The sequence below is a fragment of the Culex quinquefasciatus genome, chromosome 1 (genome assembly GCF_015732765.1).
Source record: "Culex quinquefasciatus strain JHB chromosome 1, VPISU_Cqui_1.0_pri_paternal, whole genome shotgun sequence".
NCBI classification, from domain to species: domain Eukaryota; kingdom Metazoa; phylum Arthropoda; class Insecta; order Diptera; family Culicidae; genus Culex; species Culex quinquefasciatus.
The window spans coordinates 38643456-38663274 of record NC_051861.1 but is presented as its reverse complement, the minus strand read 5'-3'; the positions used below and the strand labels follow the sequence as shown (position 1 = coordinate 38663274).

At 38.7% G+C, this 19819-nt stretch overlaps 1 protein-coding gene across 2 annotated transcripts in view; it reads left to right on the top strand.

The window, feature by feature from the left end:
* The first annotated feature begins 1430 nt into the window (after window positions 1–1430).
* LOC6047062 (elongation of very long chain fatty acids protein) overlaps window positions 1431–19819 on the top strand; it is a 38728-nt gene continuing 20339 nt past the window's right edge. For both annotated transcript variants that reach the window (XM_038266816.1, XM_038266815.1), the window contains exon 1: window positions 1431–2003. The gene's annotated coding sequence lies outside the window, so the exon portion shown is untranslated. The remainder of the gene's footprint in view (window positions 2004–19819) is intronic.

Sequence of the window (19819 nt, the reverse complement as noted above, 5' to 3'; positions counted from 1 at the left end):
ATGAATTTTATGAATCTTATGAATTTTATGAATTTTGTGAATTTTGTGAATTTTATGAATTTTATGAATTTTATGAATTTTATGAATTTTATGAATTTTATGAATTTTATAAATTTTATGAATTTTATGAATTTTATGAATTTTATGAATTTTATGAATTTTATGAATTTTATGAATTTTATGAATTTTATAAATTTTATGAATTTTATGAATTTTATGAATTTTATGAATTTTATGAATTTTATGAATTTTATGAATATTATGAATTTTATGAATTTTGTGAATTTTATGAATTTTATGAATTTTATGAATTGTATTAATTTTATGAATCTTGTGAATTTTATGAATTTTATAAATTTTATGAATTTTATGAATTGTATGAATTTTATGAATTGTATGAATTTTATGAATTTTATGAATTTTATGAATTTTATGAATTTTATGAGTTTTATGAATTGTTTGAAATTTCCAGTAAATTTTATTTCTGCTAGAATGTTTAAATTTTTAATAACTGTCAAAGATTTTGGATTTTTCAAAATTTTAAATATTTTCAAATATTCAACATTTTTTATTTTCAGAGATTTTCAAATGTCCAGATTCTCTTATTTTTTTGATTTTTTAGAGCTTTGAAATTTTTATAACCTAAAAAAACAATTTAAGAAGTTTCATGATTTTTAATTTTTAATAAATGTATGAAACTTTAAAAAAAAATCTTAATTTTCATAATTTTTAGCAACATTAAAGTTTATAAAAGAAAGAATTCTAAAAACTTTAATGATACCGAACAAAACTACAAAATCATTGGCCTCAGGAAAATTCAAGCAAACCCAGATCAACTGACCAACGTCAGATTGAAAAAAGTGGCTATGTCAATCAATGTTCTTATCTAGAACTATAGTTCAATTATAATTGTTTAAATATAATTGTAACCCAAAGTGGAGTTTTGAACTGAGTACGTTTAGTGAAGTTGTTCGACTTACGTAGCCACCATTGCTTGTTTAAAACGAAGTCTTTTTACAGTCCACTAATTTACGTAAACCCAAATTCGAGTGTACCTGAAGTTGGCCAACTTCACGATCTTTATATGTGCCGTTTGTTGCACGACAGTCAATTTAAAATTCTTATTGATTTTTAATCGAAAATCACAAGCTTGAACGCACCCACTCTTATTTCATTACTCTATAGATCTTTAAACCAATTAATAAATGTCTCAATTTTCACCACGCGTTCGTTTCGCGCTCATCCAAGTCGCCGGTTAGTTTCGCTTTGTTTTGCTACGACGCCAATTTTCCACGCGTCGCGACGCCCAACGCAAGATCGCGATCGCCTTCGGATGTCGCGCAACACGCTGATCGCGAGTCGCGCGACTTCACGGCACGTTGCGCAGTATAAAACTTTGGTGCGACACGGGGCCCAAAATCACTTCTCGTTTATCTTTCGGCCGTGGCTCAAGTGGCTCAAGCTGAGGGCGTTCTGTTTCGATTTTTCCCCCATCGGCGTTGGGAGCTTTAATTTCATAATTTTGATGTTCGTGAAACCGAATCCCTATGAGTGTGTGCAGTTGTGATCGTGATCGTGCGAGACTCTTTTGTGGTGAAAAGTGAAAATAAAACACAAAAAGTGCTGTGAATCGAAGTGAAAGCTTTCGAAAAAGGACACTTCGCAGGATTGAAAGTCAGAAGTTTTGTGTTACACAAATATACACGTAAATCAGAGGAAAAACTTACGCCAAATGCAAGGATAGCAATTGTGTGATCGTTTCTGGTAATTTAAAATCGTGATAAAAAAACCAAAAGAAAGAGAGCAAGTGAAAAGTGAAGGGACTTTTCGCGGACGAAAAACTTCGAGCTGTTGGTGAGAATTAAAAATTCCAAAAGCAGATTTGTGGATTAATTTTGTTTGCACCGTCACCGCGAGACCACGCTGTCGTAACAGAGCCAAGCAACTTTTGGGAAGCTTCAAGGACGCACGATATCGCGAGTAGCGCAAAGTTGATTAAACAGGTGAGTTTTGAGGTGGATAAAAACGAAAAAAAGAGATTCATCTGTTTAATGAGTGCAAATTTTAGTGACTAAGTGACAAAGTTTATTGACTATCAGATCATTTAAATTTAGTTTTTTAAGCTGTAACATTTGTCTGCAACAGATATGTTTTCTTATTGTTTCGTATTCAATCTCTGTAAATTTAACAAGATTCAAGTAACATTTTGAAAATTAAGAAAAAAAATCAACGTTTGGAAAAATATTCAGGAGGGAAAAAAAACTATTGATAAAAATTAAAAATTTTAACAGGAAAAACTTGTACGATCAATTAAACTATTTAGAATACAATGTAAACGGTAATAATTTGCATTCATTAATTACAAAGGGCTTTGTATTGCGGGCCCACAGATCGGAAAAGACGTGAAACATAATGTTTCAATGTTTTTTTTTTTAATATTAATAGATTCTTCATTGCATTTTGTGATGTTTTTCTTTCGAGGTTTTGAAAATTATACTTTAAATTTAGTTTTTACTAACCTAAAAAAAACTAAATTTCACCTTCAAGAATAATTTTCAACAATTGTAAACAAAAAAGTTTCGCAAAATTCTTTACAGTTGTGTTACTGTGTTACTAATCTGTGGTGAGGATCTCCTAGTAACATTTTTAAACTTACAGGTTTTATCATAGTTCTGAAACCCCTCATACGGCCTAAATAGGCTTTTATGGCTTACTATAGGTTTTATAATGTTATTGCGCGTATTCCCGAAAAAGACAAGCGGCAAATCAGCCTCGAAACGACGCGCCGCACTTGTGGCAAATGCGCGCTGTCAAATCCCATGCCGCGCGTTTTGTTTTCGTTGATCTTCTTCTTCGAATCGCACGGCGTTGTTGCCGGGTATGTTATTTATTGCACCAAAAGTGCAGAAAATCGCTGGCAACAATGTTTGCGGCACATTTTTCGAGAGAAACGGACAGTACTAGGTTACTGATTAGAAAATAAAAAAATAAGGTGCTTCATTTAGTTGTAAATGGAAAAAATAGTTTTTTTTTTTAAAGTATTTTTAGTAGTTTGCAACCAATTGCACTTTTTTTTAATAACGTCTAGTTTTGGAAATCATTAGCTGTTTAGTTTTTTTTTTGAATAAAACTTGAAAAGGAATAAAAATGCTTTTATTTAAAATTTATAAAATAAAAGAAACCTTTTATATAAAAAATATACTTTTTTTTCTGATTTTTGATGTTTGTTCATCATTTTCCGTAAGATAACTAGACTTTTTTTTATTAGGTCCTATAAACATATGAAACACAATAGCCTATAGGATCTTTAAAATAACTCTAGATATACACTGCAATCATTTGATTTGAACTTTTTTTCATTTAGCAAAGCAACAAATAATGTCGAAAAAAATAATCAGTAAATTAATGGCAAAAAAGTTTTATATAATAAAAAAAAGTTATTAAAAGTATGTTTTATCCTAAACCTAGATGTATGGGAATCAAAAGATCGGAAATTTTATGCCCTTTCCGATTCCACATAGGTTGACTTGTGAATTGTGGACCGGTTCGGATGCCGGCGGATTTTCCGACGACGTAATTCCGGGTTGGTACGAAATTCCAACGAAAAATCTATTCTATCGATACTTATACCCCCAAAACGGTGTTATACCCACTCCAAAATGGTTATTTATCGTTTCTATGGTAATATATTGACATTTAGTTAAATTGGAAGTTTGCAAAATTAAGTTTAGATAAGTTTTAAATAGAATTTCCAGAGTTAGATAAACTTTTATACTAAGTAATTAGTAAACTTTATATTCAATCCAAATTATTTTTTCAATTAGTCAAGGATGCCTATTTCAAGTTGGGAGGCTGAATTTATGGTGGTTTGTTAACAATTAACATTATTAATGTTAATTTTTCGAAAGGTGTACAAACTTTTTTTGCACCTTTTTTATTTTTGTAATAGTATTTGTTATATAACTTTTTATAGAAATCTTCTTTTCATGAGCTTTTTGTAGCAAAATGTTCGGCATGAGTTTCTGAACAAAATATAGTACTAGGTTTCTGTCAAAATTTTAATTGTTTACATGTTTCATCACAAAATGTGCATAGTGCCCAAGGGGTGTAAATACTTTTTTTACATACTGTATGTGCAATTTTTTTCAAAACAAATTTATATAAACTGTTAGTACTAATTTTTTATAATTTTTTAAAGCATTTTTTAGCACAAATTTATCAATAATTAAATGGAATTCTTTAGATTGATTTTAAAATCAGCTAACAAAATGAAGTTTTTGTGAAGCCATTTTTTTGTTAAGTTAAATTTAAAATATTTTGTTTCAGTAAGCATTTTTAAGCAGTTTTGCTTATTAAATTTATATCGCGTTTTATAGTCTGTTTAGAAACAAAAAATGTGGAAATATAACTTAGGAAACTCATGAGAATGTGCAGTATTCTAAAAAGTATTTTTAGTTTTGAATGAATTTTTAATCATTTATTTATTTATTTTTTTATGCAAAAGAAGTTTCGATGTTTATTGAACTTAAATTGATACACAAAATTTTCTTCATTTTAAAAGAAAGTGTTTTTGTTCATACGAACAACCATTTTTAGTTTTTATGAAAACAATTTTAAATTTAAAATTAATTTTAAATAATGAAAACAACACTTTTTTCGAGCTTTCACATTTTAGTTTTTAAGGATAAATTCCAATGTTCTTAAGACAATAAAAGTTTAAAAGGTATTTTTATGTTATAAAAATACACTTAACATTGTTTTAAATAGCACAATTCAGAATAACATTTAACAAAAACATTTCTATATTTCTCACGATTTCTTTGTAAACAGTTTGCAATTTGGAAACCATAAACTTATCTTTAGCTACCTATTACATTTCATATTCTTTGCTTTGTTGATTTTGAATTCTATAAGAAATTCTTGCAATTGCAATTTTAACAATTCTCAATGAAATTGTCATCCCTCAATTGTTTTGCCTTCCTCACCTTACTGAGGAAAGGCTAAAAAAATCACTCGAAAAATGAACTTCTTAATTTGACCTCGTAGACCCACCTTCACGTATACCTATCGACTCAGAATCATGTTCTGAGCAAATGTCTGTGTGGATGTGTGTAGGTGGGTGGACAAAAAAATTGTCACTCGATTATCTCCGGACTGGATGAACGGATTTTGACCGTATTAGTCTCATTCGATCCGTCTTGGGGTCCCATAGGTCTCTATTTAAAATCAGCAGGTTTAGTTAAGTACTTCCAAAGGTTATGCTAAAAAACGATTTTGGCGTATGTCCGGAAGATTGTAAAAAGGGTGGTTTTTGCAAGAAACCCTATCATGTTACACATTTTCAGAAAGGTATGAAAAAGACCTTTCCAATGAGCCGAAAACGTTGAAGATCTGACAACCCTTTCAAAAGTTATTAGCACTTAAGTGTTATTTATACACTTTTTGGAGGCCGGATCTCAGATATTTCAGTAAAAATGATGTCCGGATCCATCATGCGACCCATCGTTAGTTAGATAATTGAAAGACCTTTCAAATGAGCCTAAAACATCAAGGATCTGACAACCCTATCAAAAGTTATTGGCACTTAAGTGTTATTTATATACTTTCTGGAGGCAGGATCTGAGATATTGTGATAAAAATATTGTCTTCCATGTGAACTTTCGTTGGATAGGTTTTTTTAATCAGACCTTGCCGATGAGCCAGAAAAATTGAAGGTCTGCGAACCCTATCAAAAGAAATCAGTAATAAAATTGAATTGTTAAACATGTTAAGGGAATGTTGCTATTTTTACTGAATGTATTGACTTTATGAATGTGAGGAAGGCACCAGCCACCTAAAGGTGGATTAAGTAAAAAAAACGAAAAAAAACGTTAAAACAAGTAGAATTGTCTAATATAATTGCTTAGGAAGCTGTGCAGTAAAAAAAAACAGGAAAACTGATCATTCTAAGAAAAATGATATTAACTTTCCTTATTGCACCCACTTTCAACACGTTTAATCGTTCCGACAAGAAGCACAGTAGGCGACAAACGGCCTGACGCTGTTGAAAAACACATCAACTTGAAAACACCTGAGCTAAGCGTTCTGGTTTCGCGTACAGAATACTCACGTTTGTTTTGCCCAGCGCAAAGCCCTCTTCGATCGAAATGTGCTGTTTTAAGCTGAACCAAATCGATTGTTGCTTATCGGACAGGAAACCGTTTAACGAGGCGTGTGTACACTAGTGTGCCCAGAAAAAAATGGCCCACTTTTTCAACCCGCTGATAACTTTTCGGGATCAAGTTTTGGGTATGTTGTACAAAGTTGTAGAGCTTTAAATTTTCAATGAGAATCTCACATTTGGGAATATTTGGATGGAAGTAGCGCACTGTGCAGACCAAAGCGTAAGAAAGTTGGGTTTCCCATACATTTTTTTTTATTTTTTTCATATTCTGGGCACCCTAGTATACACAAACAATTGAAAACAAGCAACTGCTTGGATATCTTGGATGCGCATTGTTGCCAAACTTTGTTCCGTCGACGTGTTCAGGCGATAAAGTTGAACACTGCAGTCATGTCACTGTCATGTTAAAATTAGGCACCTCGGAAAACCAATTGGGTCAACCGACTGGTCATTCATGTTGGTCGAAAATGTGTCCGAAACGTAAACATTAAAATTAAACAAGAAAACACACAAAACCCGAATGCATCTGGGGGCTGGACCCTGCTCTACTTTTGGACGGGTCGCCAGCATTGGAAATCTTTGGCTCGTGTCTGTCTGGTCGGGCCCGTCATCTATCCGACTGTCTGCCCAGTCCGAATTAGATAATCCAAGGTCACACCACTGTTTCTTTTTTCAAAGAAAAAAAAAAAGCGTGTGACCCGTTGAGCTTTTTCCGTTTTCTGCTTTTGATGGGGTCTCTTGCTTCCAAGATACATTCGGAGAGGGGATCGTTGAGCCAGTCCTAACTGTGTCAACAAATGGCATCATCGGAGATGAAGAAGTGTTTGCGACATTTTGGTGCCCCGAAGGACGCACCGCGATTTGCCAATTGCGCGCGATGGGTTTCGATTCTGCGATCCGATATTGATGGACGGTGTTGTGAAATTTTGACAGCCAAGGTGTAGGTTAGTCGATTTTGTTAGTCGATGGTTTGACACCAACTGTTGTCAAACGAACGGGGTCACTTTTTAGTTTGACACCCCTTTTACACGGAGTTTAGTGTGATAGTGTGCGTGAGCGCCGTGTAAAAAGTGACAGTTTGACACTTTTAAGTTTGACTTTGACCAACCAACGGGGTACAAACTAAAACAGTTTTAAGCGAAAAAGTTACCAATCACCGGGGGTTGAGTGTAGTGGCTTGTAAATCAGGTAAATGCTAACGAGTGTTTACAACTGTTTTGGTTCTCATTGTTCATAAGGCTTTCTAGGCCCAGTGAAAAATATATAATTTAACTCAAAAATGACGAACTCCTCGTCACAGTGTCCTGATGCAAACAATGATCGAGCTGTTGCTGTCACAGCCCTGCGAAGTATGTTGGCTGACATATCGGGCAGTCAATCAAAAAGACCAGCTAGAAGTCGCCTGACAAAAAATTTTAGCTAGAAAGAGATAGGAAACCTGATGCAAACAAACGTCCAGCTGTCATGTAAACATACTTTGAATGTGTTGGTAAATTTCTGACTAGAAAGCCTTATTGTTGGAGTGACAGTTCTATTTTGAGTAGTTTTTCAAGCACTGATCTATGAAAATTAATTTCAAGTGTTATTTTTTGACTTTAAATTACCGTTTAAATTAGTAAATCGTGACTCTCCGAAAAACGTCAAGCGAAAAGTGTAAATTCGTCAATATTCAGAATCGATCACCGATCCAAAACGCTGCACGCTAATTAGAAAGTTACCTGCCGTGCCATCGCGTCTCTGAGCAACGTTAAATTTTATAGCATCGTCGCCATTATGGCAGCTTGCGTCACACGTTGACGTTTGGTTTCTAACCGTTTGCAGTTTGCGACGAATCAAGCCCCGAGCCCCAATAAACCGAGATGTTCGATGGGCTTGGGTAATCTAATCTGCGGGTTTTGTTGACGCGCGCGCATAGTTGTGCGCCCTCAGGGGTGTGTGCCAAGCCAAATGATGGCCATGGTGTTGGAATGCTCCAGTCGCGTTCCACTTTCTATTGAAAATCGTTCAATAAGCGAAAATTATTATGATTTGCCATAAAAAAACACGCTTGACCAGACACAAAAAGAAGCTGAATCAGACTGACTTGTGAACTGTGGCAGTCCACTCGTCATAAAGGGTGACAAAAGGTGTCGAAATGTGTCGAAAATGTGCCCACAATTGTCGGAAAACAAGTTTGAAGCCCCTTCACATGACGACGCCAGGCAAATTTGCTGCATTTGCAGCGTTCGATTCATCGATTCAGTTTAGGCTAAATAAATTTGGACGGTCATAAAACTGAATGATGTCTGGGGGAAAAAACCTAACCCGCGGGCAATATTTTGATGCAGAAAAAAACCTGTACGAAATTGTTAAGAGTGTACGCTTTGGGACCTTCAAGAGAAGGCATGATACATTGGGATCATTTTTCACTACAAAAGTACTCTGTCATCAGTGAAACGATTGTTTAGATTAAATCAAGGTTGATTTTAAAATTAAAACGTCAACTCACCTCGGTTAGTTCATTTGCCTCAAAGTTCATTTCTGTGTAAGCTTGTGTTTGCTACACTCAAAGTCAGAAGTATCCCTCAAAAGGGTACTTTCAATCCTCAAAAAGGATACTTTCTATCCTTTTTAAAGTTCACCCGGCGTCACCCTTTTAAAAGGGTATGTCAAATTCAGTACATTTTCGATACCCTTTTAAAGGGTGACGATGGGTGAACTTGAAAAAAGGATACTTTTTACTTTGAGTGTAGGATCTGTTTGATTTTGGATGTCACTTGCACGCTGATTCAAAGTTAATTGATGTATGATCCTTATTCAACGCAAACAGAAAAGAAGCCTTACAAAATTAATTTACTTTGTTTTGTCACATATTTCTATGTTTTCCGTAGTTTTACTAAAATTTGATTATGTGTAAGTTTATTAAATTTGAAAACATTCAAATTACAGTTCATCAATGATTCATTTGACAAAACCTGAGTGAGAATAACCTTAAAATGAGGTTTATCAGATGAGCGTGTAGCTATCCGTCAAATTGATGCATTATTTTTTACTCTTATTCAATTCTTTCACGATTCAAACCCAAGGGAATGATTGAACAAGAGGAATCACAAATCCGCATAAATAATTTCAAGATGGTTAAGGTGTAAACCGAAAACGCGATCAAAAATTAAAGTGAAAGAATAAAGCGTCTAACTGCTTATTTAACCTTCCCTTGGTATTAAAAAAAAAATCACACATAAGGTGTTGGGGTCTTTTTCGACCCCAAACTTTAAAAAATCGTCAAAAATCCAGTTTTTGACCGATTCCGGTTCTTTTGGTCACAAACGAAAGCTTAGAACGTCCCCTTTCCGAAACCGACCTGGAAAACCGGATTTGGTCACTGTGGCCACCGGGAATCGGCTACAACCGAAAAAGGACCTTTTTGAGACACCAACTTTGACGACCTGTATCTCCGGCAAATTTCAACCAATCAGGATGCTCCGGGTTGCATTCGACAGGTATTTACCTGTACTTTGACCACAAATATTAATATCAGGGCCAGGTGACCTACCGGTTCCGGAAATCCGGAACAACCGAAAAGTTCATGTGTTCCTGTTTTTCACATATATGTGATACCAATACTCTCATGATAGTTGAAATTGATCCATAAAACTTACTTAAAACACAATACACGATTGCCAGAACCACTCTGGAGTGTTAGTGGCCACTTCCGGGTAACCTGGAACCGGTTCCCGGGTACCCGATGAACGGCCAACTTGACTTTTTTGGTGAAAACCTATCATGTTGCACATCAAACTCCATGAAATTGAAAGATATGTCCATATTTGGTAATGCCGTTGTTCGCTGAGCCATCCTGGCCAATCTGGAACCGGTTACCGGTGGCCCCTTGGGGACACTTCCGGAATATGAGAGAAACCCTATCATCCGACATATCAAACTTCATGAAATTGAAAGATATGTCAATTTACGGTCATGCCGTTGTTCGCTGACACATCCTGGCCAATCTGGAGCCGGTTACCGGTGGCCCCTTGGGGACATTTCCGGAAAATGAGAGAAACCCTATCATACGACAAATCAAACTTCATGAAATTGAAAGATATGTCAATTTACGATCATGCCGTTGTTCGCTGACCCATTCTGGCCAATCTGGAGCCGGTTACCGGTGGCCCATTGGGGACATTTCCGGAAAATAAGAGAAACCCTATCATCCGACATATCAAACTTCATAAAATTGAAAGATATGTCAATTTACGGTCATGCCGTTGTTCGCTGACCCATTCTGGCCAATCTGGAGCCGGTTACCGGTGGCCCCTTGGGGACACTTCCGGAATATGAGAGAAACCCTATCATCCGACATATCAAACTTCATGAAATTGAAAGATATGTCAATCTACGCTCATGCTGTTGTTTGCTGACTTATCCTGGCCAATTTGGAACCGGTTACCGGTGGCCCTTTGCCCCTTGGGGACACTCTCGGAATATGAGAGAAACCCATCATCCGACATATCAAACTTCATGAAATTGAAAGATATGTCAATTTACGGTCATGCCGTTGTTCGCTAACCCATTCTGGCCATCATGGAACCGGTTACCTGTGGCCCCTTATGGACACTTCCGGAATATGAGAAAAAACCTATCAAAAATCATGAAATTGAAAGATATGTCAATCTACGGCCATGCTGTTGTTTGCTGACACATCCTGGCCAATTTGGAACCGGTTACCAGTTGCCCCTTGGGGACACTTCTGGAATATGAAAGTTACCCTACCATCAGACATATCAAACTTCATGAAATTGAAAACTACGTCAATCTACGGTCATGCAATTGTTCGCTGACCTTTGGTTGAAAAAAAGCAAAGCAATCCACTTTAACGACCCCCGGGTCTTTTGTGGGCTCTGTTGCAAGTTTCTGCTCATTTCTAGGCGTCCGAAGGTTATGTGTGGTGAGTCACCCAAAACCTCTTTTACGCAAATGGACCGACATTTTACTTCCCCATCCGATAGAAGGCCAGGAGGATAAGGCGGGAATCGAACCCGCGCCTCATAGCAACTTAGGGATCGGCAGCCGAAGCCGCTAACCACCGCGCCACGAGGCCCCGAGGTCCTTTGGTTGACATATCCATGAATTTCATGAAGTTTGATTCGTCGGATAATAGGGTTTCTCTCATATTCCGGGAGTGTCCCCAAGGGGCCACCGGAAACCTGTTCCAGAATTGCCAGAATGCATAAGCAAAGAATGGCATGACCGTAACTTGACATATCTATCAATTTCATAAAGTTTGATATGTCGGATGATAGGGTTTCTCTCATATTCCGAGAGTGTCACTAAGAGGCCACTGGTAACCGGTTCCAGTTTGACCAGAATGGGTCAGCGAACAACGGCATGACCGTAGATTGATATATCTTTCAATTTCATGAAGTTTGATATGTCGGATGATAGGGTTTCTCTCATATTCCGAGAGTGTCCCTAAGGGGCCACCGGTAACCGGTTCCAGATTGGCCAGAATGGGTCAGCGAACAACAGCATGACCGTAAATTGACATATCTTTCAATTTTATGAAGTTTGATATGTCGGATGATAGGGTTTCTCTCATATTCCGGAAGTGTCCCCAAGAGGCCACCGGTAACCGGTTCCAGATTGGCCAGAATGGGTCAGCGAACAACAGCATGACCGTAAATTGACATATCTTTCAATTTCATGAAGTTTGATATGTCGGATGATAGGGTTTCTCTCATATTCCGGAAGTGTCCCCAAGGGGCCACCGGTAACCGGTTCCAGATTGGCCAGAATGGGTCAGCGAACAACAGCATGACCGTAAATTGACATATCTTTCAATTTGATGAAGTTTGATATGTCGGATGATAGGGTTTCTCTCATATTCCGGAAGTGTCCCCAAGGGGCCACCGGTAACCGGTTCCAGATTGGCCAGAATGGGTCAGCGAACAACAGCATGACCGTAGATTGATATATCTTTCAATTTCATGAAGTTTGATATGTCGGATGATAGGGTTTCTTTCATATTCCGGAAGTGTCCCCAAGGGGCCACCGGTAACCGGCTCCAGATTGGCCAGAATGGGTCAGCGAACAACGGCATGACCGTAAATTGACATATCTTTCAATTTTATGAAGTTTGATATGTCGGATGATAGGGTTTCTCTTATTTTCCGGAAATGTCCCCAATGGGCCACCGGTAACCGGTTCCAGATTGGCCAGAATGGGTCAGCGAACAACGGCATGACCGTAAATTGACAAATCTTTCAATTTCATGAAGTTTGATATGTCGTATGATAGGGTTTCTCTCATTTTCCGGAAATGTCCCCAAGGGGCCACCGGTAACCGGCTCCAGATTGGCCAGGATGTGTCAGCGAACAACGGCATGACCGTAAATTGACAAATCTTTCAATTTCATGAAGTTTGATATGTCGTATGATAGGGTTTCTCTCATTTTCCGGAAATGTCCCCAAGGGGCCACTGGTAACCGGTTCCAGTTTGACCAGAATGGGTCAGCGAACAACGGCATGACCGTAGATTGATATATCTTTCAATTTCATGAAGTTTGATATGTCGGATGATAGGGTTTCTCTCATATTCCGGAAGTGTCCCCAAGGGGCCACCGGTAACCGGTTCCAGATTGGCCAGAATGGGTCAGCGAACAACAGCATGACCGTAAATTGACATATCTTTCAATTTTATGAAGTTTGATATGTCGGATGATAGGGTTTCTCTCATATTCCGGAAGTGTCCCCAAGGGGCCACCGGTAACCGGTTCCAGATTGGCTAGAATGGGTCAGCGAACAACGGCATGACCGTAAATTGACATATCTTTCAATTTCATGAAGTTTGATATGTCGGATGATAGGGTTTCTCTCATATTCCGGAAGTGTTCCCAAGGGGCCACCGGTAACCGGTTCCAGATTGGCCAGAATGGGTCAGCGAACAACGGCATGACCGTAAATTGACATTTCTTTCAATTCCATGAAGTTTGATATGTCGGATGATAGGGTTTCTCTCATATTCCGGAAGTGTCCCCAAGGGGCCACCGGTAACCGGTTCCAGATTGGCCAGGATGGCTCAGCGAACAACGGCATTACCAAATATGGACATATCTTTCAATTTCATGGAGTTTGATGTGCAACATGATAGGTTTTCACCAAAAAAGTCAAGTTGGCCGTTCATCGGGTACCCGGGAACCGGTTCCAGGTTACCCGGAAGTGGCCACTAACACTCCAGAGTGGTTCTGGCAATCGTGTATTGTGTTTTAAGTAAGTTTTATGGATCAATTTCAACTACCATGAGAGTATTGGTATCACATATATGTGAAAAACAGTAAAACATGAACTTTTCGGATGTTCCGGATTTCCGGAACCGGTAGGTCACCTGGCCCTGATATTAATATTTGTGGTCAAAGTACAGGTAAATACCTGTCGAATGCAACCCGGAGCATCCTGATTGGTGGAAATTTGCCGGAGATACAGGTCGTCAAAGTTGGTGTCTCAAAAAGGTCCTTTTTCGGTTGTAGCCGATTCCCGGTGGCCACAGTGACCAAATCCGGTTTTCCAGGTCGGTTTCGGAAAGGGGACGTTCTAAGCTTTCGTTTGTGACCAAAAGAACCGGAATCGGTCAAAAACTGGATTTTTGATGATTTTTTAAAGTTTGGGGTCGAAAAGGACCCCAATACCTTTAAAGTAACTTTTTTTATGGACGCTCCCCTAGGGGTCGTCCAAGGTTTGTTTGTTTTGTGAAATGTGTATTTATACTATAAATTTAATGTCAGAAAATTTCAAGGCTTTAGCATGTATATAGCAAATGTTATGGCAAATTAAATTTTCAAAAAGGCCGAAAAGGACCCCAATACCGTAGGAAGGTTAATTGTCGGTGTACAGGACGCCGCTCTGTTTTAACATTTTCTTGCGTACATTAAATTTTGCAGCCCAAAGCCAGTAATTGAATTGGAAAATTAAAATTCTTTTTCAAATTTTCTTTTCTTGATTTGTGTGCACCTACGTCGAAGACCAAGATTGTTTACTTTTTGCTCTTTGGTCTGACAGTCTTGGTCTGACAGTCTTGGGGAGCGTTCTTTTATTACGTAACGCAGTAGGGGGTCGGAGGCCGTGTTACGCTCCATACAAAATTTTTAAAATTTGTATGGAAATTTTGTTACGAGGGGGTGGGAGGGTCTAAAGTCCGATTTTTCGCGTTACGTAATAAAAGAACGCTCCCTTGGTCTGACAGATTTGGTCTGACAGCTTTATCATGGATTTTGGTCTGGTTTAGGCGAGGGATAGGACACAGCACCTTGATTCAAACCTCCTAAAAAAAACTATTTTAAGAATATTTCCCATAATTCAATCAACAAGCGTTCCGCAAATTCTTCGGCAAGCAATCCTCCAAATACCACCCAGCGAACCAGACCTGCCAAAGCAAGCAAAACGCCAAACAATCGGACGTGATCTGCCTGCCACCGACGTCCGATATGCCACCGGGCAGAAATCCGGTCCCATTTCGGTTGGGTCGCTCTCATCAACATGCTCATCAAACGCCGCCAACCGGCTTGTTTATGGCCACGTGCCACCGGTTCTGAGGCGGAATCCCGCAGTCTGGCAGCACTGGTCCTTGAAGGACGCGCGCGCCCTCAATTGTCGTTTGAAAATTGCAACTGTTAAGTAGAACAAGTTCAAGAAGTTTACCTGCCTTTGAGGTTATGTTTTGGCGCGAAACGATGGGTCGTTTCTGATGACTATCGGTAGATTTATTGTAGCAGATTTGATGGTTGCCAGACGACAACCGTGCTAAATGGTCGTTAAACCAGCTTTTGCTTGAATGAAGCGCAGTAAATTTGCTCTCAACGTCAAAATAAAGCTTGATTTCTTGAAAATTTGCCATCAATCTCTCTGTGGTATTCAATTTAAGAAAATATTACCACGTAATTTTTGAAAGACAAAAGCTCGTAAAAATCGCCAACAGGCTCGCGAAATGCATAAATTCTAAGCCATTAGAAAACCTGCACGCTTATCACAAATAACATCGCGCCCGGTGACATTGCTGGAGGGGCTGTTGGTCAAGTGTTTAGTTTTTGTTTTGGAGCTAATCAATTTTAATGGGGTATTGATTAAACCCGCTTAACCGGGCACTTCCGCAAACAGTTTTAATGGCGGTGACAGTTTTTGCTGCATTTCTTTTGGTTTGTTGATAAACACTGATAAAACTGACATTAACAGTGTATTTATAACAGCAGGATTGTTGTTGTTTGTCACGGCAAATTTATTTATTTTATCATAAACGTGCACAACTCTGACAGCTTCCAGTGTTGCCAGGATCAGAAACATGAGGAAATCAAGACCAATTCAAAACAACCTCGAAACCGGCACGGCATTCATCCGGCCACCGACCGGGTCCGATCGGTTTGCGCTGACAGTTAGCGGGTTCCGGTGAAATTTACCGCCGGGTGCTAATTGTTTCGCTTCAATCTAGATCGTCACCGACCAAAAGTCACCGAATCGTCTGGATTGACTGCGGCCAGTGGAGATTAATCGAAACTAGCGAGTTGGATCACTTGCCTCAATGGCAAAACAAACGGATTCTGTTGTTTATTGGCCAACATAAAGTTAAACGCCACGGTTGTTAAGCGATTGTTGATTTTATTGGGGGAAAACTTGGGGTCTTGAAACCCATTTGATTGGGCACACTCTTGAGCTGTCAAAATATTTGGTTTAGAGTGCCGAAAGACGTTGGATTCGCTCGTCAAGGTTGAAGATTTGTTTACGTTACTCTGGTTACGCACTCAGCTGAGCAAGCCGTGTGTCGCTCAAGGTGGGCAGCTTCTTTCACCGGGCCGAGAAGTGGGCCGTTTTGCGGTGGCCAATCCCAACCGGTTTCCCAGAAGGGATTTGGCTGTTGAAAGGTAATTAACCGGTAGAGATCATGTAATCTTTTATCATAATTGTCTGCACATTTTTGTTTTGGGTTGAGTGCCGAATTCCAGCAAAAGTCTACTCGACGCCCAGCTGTCAAAAATGTTGTTTTTATTACTGGGAGTTACACGTTCAACAAAAGAGACAAATTTTAAGTGGTAAAATTTCAGTTTATTCTTATTTTATGACATTTCATGATTATGTTGTCTTTTTGTGGTAATGCTGGAGAGTTGCATTTTTTATATTTTTAGTGGTGCTAAAAGGCAATGACATTTGCTTTGCTAAAACGTCCGGTTATTCCGCAATTTTAGGGGTATCGTCCGAGATTTCGTCACCCCACTGCCAAAGTTTGACACCCTCAGTCGGGTTTAAGGTCGTTTCACACCTTGACATTGCTCGCGTTTTGACTGTGCATACTCGCCTAAATCGAGCGCCAGCTTGTTTAAATAACAACAAAAGTACCGACGAAAATCTCAACCGGAAGTTCAATGTGTGCTGAAATATTTATCTTTTTTACAATTTGTGGTGTTCTCAGAAACATTTTCAATCTTTTTTTTTCGTAATGTGCATGAAATATCAATTTCCATAAGGCTTTCTAGTCAGAAATTTACCAAATTATGTTTACATGGCTGCCGGGAGTTCGTCATTTTTGGGTTTAATTTTTTTTTCGCTGGGTCTAGAAAGCCCTATTGTAAAATTGACAAAAATGTGATCTTAGCATATTTCTTCTTAGCATATTTTCAACTTTTAGCCCACATTACACTGCACTCTCTTTATTTACTGTGTCAATTAACACAGCAATATTCCACCTCACCGAAAAGTAAACGTTCAACCGGTAATGTGAGGAATGGCTCAGCCTGGTTTTTATGGCTTCGCTAGAAGTACAAAGTAGCAACCACGCGATCAGCTGTTAATCTTGAATGAGTGGTTCGGTAATTGTTTTATGGGCGTTAGTTTTACGAGAAAAAGTCAAGCAGAACAAAGTAAATGAGCCGAAGATGCTTGTTTCTAATAAGGCTTTCTAGTCAGAAATTTACCAACACATTCAAAGTATGTTTACATGACAGCTGGACGTTTGTTTGCATCAGGTTTCCTATCTCTTTCTAGCAAAAGTTTTTTTGTCAGGTGACTTCTAGCTAGTTTTTTTGACTGACTGCCCGATATGTCAGCCAACATACTTCGCAGGGCTGTGACAGCTACAGCTCGATCATTGTTTGCATCAGGACACTGTGACGAGGAGTTCGTCATTTTTGAGTTAAATTATATTTTTTTCACTGGGCCTAGAAAGCCTTATGTAGACTTGTTTTTATAAGGCTTTCTAGGCCCAGTGAAAAAAATATAATTTAACTCAAAAATGACGAACTCCTCGTCACAGTGTCCTGATGCAAACAATGATCGAGCTGTAGCTGTCACAGCCCTGCGAAGTATGTTGGCTGACATATCGGGCAATCAGTCAAATAAACCAGCTAGAAGTTGCTTGACAAAAAAATTTGCTAGAAAGAGATAGGAAACCTGATGCAAACAAACGTCCAGCTGTCATGTAAACATACTTTGAATGTGTTGGTAAATTTCTGACTAGAAAGCCTTATTCTTAAAGAATTCCGAAAATAAAAGAAATTTGATACGGCTTTGCGATTTTGAGCTAGTCACGATGATTTTGATCGTAACATTGCAAAATGTGACAGCTGTGTGATTTTTTTTATATTTTAACTTGATTAGATTAGATTAGTTTGATTCAACATCATTTAGCACTACTGGCAACACTGTTAAAATCAAGTCGTGGTGCTGTCACTTCTACACGCTGCTTTTTTAAAAATATTTTCAAGAGGTACTTTAATTGCAGGAAAAAAAAAATGAAAAAAATGTAGCAGCTGTCAGATTTGAAAGATTTCATTCAGAATTTAATTTGAAACAGCAAATCTGCCACGCCATAAGCTGTCACTTGTACACGTTTAAACAAAATAACACAATCAAAACGACTAGCTAACCAAATCCTGTGATTTGAATATACTTTGCAGTAAAGTTTGCACTTGTGCATGTTAAATCTAAAAACATTAAATGTTCGAAAACCTTAACAAACTATGAATTTCAAATTAATCATTCCAAGAATCATTCTTTGTTATAACAAGCTTACCCAAAAATGAGTAAGTGAGACAAATGTCAGATTTGAGTGAATTACACTCAGAAAATCACTCATTTGAATAATTTAACAAACAATATTGAACTTTATTGCGACAAGTTTTGGTCAAATTAGATGTAAATCTCCGCAAAGAAGCAAACTTTGAATGGAAAGCCGGCCCCATTTGAGAAACAAGCGCTCGAGATATCAATCACGCGCGAGTTGCGTAACCGACCGGTCAACGAACAAAACAGCAAAAAAACCTCCAAGCTAGTTTTGGAACCGTTCGAATTGTGCCTAAACTTTGGCCGGATCTCAAGGAGCCCGATCGTTCCCCAACTCGCACGTGTTGTCTACTAATTTCGACGAAATATAGTGTTCACGACTAGGCCGCTACGCGGCAGATGAGAAAAGTTGTCAAACCTGATTTTAAACCGACTCCGATCGCCAAAGCCGAGTTAGTAACCGAAAGGTGTAATAAAAAGCAGGTTGGTCATTGACATACTGGGCGGCGAGATGAAATTTGGTTGATCTTTGGGGAGATTGATTTCAATCTGTGTCTCTTGGTCATGACGGTTGGGCAAGGTATAAGAAACCATGTTGGTGCCTAACCGTTCATGAATAGTCATCGCGCTTAAGTTGCGCAAAATTTAGACTAAAACTCGGCCCAACAAACCATATTGATCGTGAGCCCTCCTCTCGTCACGATGAGTTTACTGGGTCAACTCGGACGAGCTTTATGAATGAAGCGAGTTGGCGAAAATCTGGCCTCAAGGCAAGTTGCAAGTGTCTTGCAAGTTTGTGCAACGATGGCGATCTTCACTAACCCTTGACATGAGCTTTTAGCTGCATTTATCGTTTAATTGTAAGTTTATCGTCAAACTGACACACTAATGAAAACGTGCCCATTTTTTGAGTTTAACCCGTTTAAACTTACTTTGTTGCATGTGTTCTGCATCCTTCAACAGTTATCGTTTTCCTGCCACATAATCAAGTACACGTTCAAACGAACCTCCCAATTTATTGAGTTCAACTCCAGTTTGCTGCATGGGCTGAACCCGCAAAGGTTAATACCGACCCTCCGCCGAACCTATCATTTTCGACCCGATCCGGTGGGAAGTCAACCCCGTCATCTTGAAACTATTACCCTAGGTCATTACTGGCATATTTTTCAATTACACCGACCCGTGCACCGTCTAGATCACTGGAACAGGTTACGCGAGAGAGAAAGACTAAGGTCACCGCGACGGAGGAAAGTTACGTAACCCCTTCGTCCGGACCGGTTGTAACAAGGGCCACACGCGAAAGGATGATGAAGGTGTCTTGAGCGCGATCGCGGTTTTAACGATCGTCGTCGATTAGTGGCACGTTTGGCCTTCGGCTGCGACTACGGCGGTGACCTAGATGTTAGGGGGGTCCGGTGTTGGGGATGACATCGCGGTGACCTGTGGCGTGAATGCCTCATTAATCAAAATTTGGGTCGAAGAAGTGTTAGTCATAGGTGGGTTGAGCTTCTGGAAAGATAGTAATTTTATTGTCTTGTAGAAGGGAGTAAAACTGTCACATTACACACTCACAAAAACTTGCAAAATATTGAATTTAAATTTATTTTGCTGTATGGGCCTTTGACGTTCCCTTTTGACC